Source organism: Mus caroli, chromosome 9 (genome assembly GCF_900094665.2).
Source record: "Mus caroli chromosome 9, CAROLI_EIJ_v1.1, whole genome shotgun sequence".
Lineage (NCBI taxonomy): Eukaryota > Metazoa > Chordata > Mammalia > Rodentia > Muridae > Mus > Mus caroli.
Genome location: NC_034578.1, coordinates 116,977,540 through 116,979,605, shown reverse-complemented (window position 1 = coordinate 116,979,605; position 2,066 = coordinate 116,977,540). Strand labels below are relative to the sequence as shown.

The window sequence follows — 2,066 nt, the reverse complement described above, 5'->3', positions numbered from 1 at the left end:
ATATATATATATATATATATATATATATATATATATATAAATGCGACCACACTGAGAAGGGAACACAGGTGTAGGCATGAATTTTTTGCAACCTACTTCTAATAAGGTTCAACTTCTCTTGCCCACCCAGCAGAGGTAGTGGAAGAGAAAAGTAATCAGGAGCTAGAGGCAGTAGATTGCTCTTCAGCAATAGTTCTTTCGGGGTGAGCTCGATCTTCTTTGACAGTTTAGTCCCATAGCAAACACCAAATACAATTCAGAAGCTGCAGACCAGTCCTCCAGGAAGGCAGGCACCAGGCACACACTGGCAGCTACTGTATAGTCCTTTCAGCAAGCAGACACCAGACAGCTGTAGTTCAGTCCTGTTGAAACCACCAGGATCACCAATCAGCCTAAGGCAAGGCCACAGGAGCTGCAATCTGTCACGGGGAACCTCAGGAGCAGTTCTTGGGAGAGCTTCTCTCAATGGTGACATCACCACAAGTTGAACTCAACAACGCCACGTAAGGCAATTACATTTGTGTCTTTATTGAGGAGTAGTGAGGCAGAGCAAACCAAACCAAGGCCCAGTGCTCATCTCCCACTCTTTGTGGGGTCAGATTTATACTCCTTTATCAAGCATCCTTTCACATGTTTGCTATATCAAAACATCCTATCACCCATGTCTGCTTCAGGAAAACAGTCTTTTATGTGTTAGCAAGACATACTTTCACCTGTGTGCCTAGCAAAACATCATTTGTCATACATAACTAACATTACAAAGAACCAGAAGTTTCTCTTTCATAGAAGTCCAGTGGATGCCCCTGCCCCCAAGACCATCTGCAGGAGCCTGACAAGAGGTTCAGGTTTAAATAGAATGCCAGAGGTATGCATAACCCAACAGACCAGGTCAAGGTGTTCACACCCATGGAGGTGTGTTCACACCACTCATCAAGGGGCATTCACAGCCATCCCCAGCCCATCTTTGTCCACATTCTACTCTGCAAGACCTCAGGATCATGTGAGATCTCTTCCTGGGAGGTGAGTCCTCCTCTGGCTGGCACCCAGCACTCAGGCTTTTTCTCCCCCTGCCTCCAGCATGAGATTCTTGGGTAACAATAATTTCTTGGGTCTATGTTTCAAAAGTCTGATAGCCAAAGGCTAGGTTATCCTTGCTTCAGTCAGGACAGTTGCACTGTTCAAGTATGTGTGTGTGTGTTCATATAATGTTATAAAAAGGAGCCCAAAGTCATCAGAAGTGTCAACATGGCTTAGAAAGCAGATGGAGTCAGTCTAGAGCTCCGTTTGGCTCTAGGAAGTGTATGGTCTCAGTGGTCTACAGCTGGGAGTACCAGCTGCTTCCAGCATCCAACTTTTAACTTTGCAAGCCAACAGCCCATCAGAAAAGACAATGGAAGCCTGACTACCACATAAAACCATTGGTACTGGCATTGGTGTCACATAGGAGAGGTGATAATGGAATGGCAGTGTGCAGGAGGGTCCATGCCTGTGAGTAGTCTCACTGTGTATAAACTCCTCCTTGTGAGAACTAACCCAGGCCTGAGAGTACTTTCTCAGTCCCTAGAGATGGTGCTTGCCTGGCCCAGTCACTCTCCCCTCTGCCCTACCTCTTAAAGTCCCCCTACCCCTCAGTATTGATATATGGAGAACCATCTTTCTAGCACACAAATCTTTTGATACAAACTACATTCTGACCCTAACTATGGATGGTGTAACCTTTAGTCCACTGACAGCCAACCAAGGGTAAGTTTGGTACTGTGGTGGTTTGAATGAGAGTGTCCTTCATACATTTATGTATTTAAAGACTTGGTCCTGAGTTATTGGTGCTTGTGGTGTTTTGAAGGAGAATGGCTCCCATAGGCTCATATGATTGCATGCTTGGTCTCCAGTTAGTGGAACTTTTGAGGAAGGATTAGGAGGTGTGGCCTCACTGGAGGAGTGGCCTCATTGGAGGGGGTGTGGCCTTGTTGGAAGTGTGTTACTGGACTTTGAGGTTTCAAAAGCCTATGCTAGGCCCAATCTCTCTCTCTCTCTCTCTCTCTCTCTCTCTCTCTCTCTCTCTCTCT

General features: G+C 45.9%; 1 long non-coding RNA gene across 1 annotated transcript in view; it reads right to left on the bottom strand.

Moving 5' to 3' along the window:
• The window catches only part of LOC110302034, a 27,574-nt gene that overhangs the window by 1,462 nt on the left and 24,046 nt on the right, over positions 1 to 2,066 (bottom strand). The window lies entirely within an intron of this gene.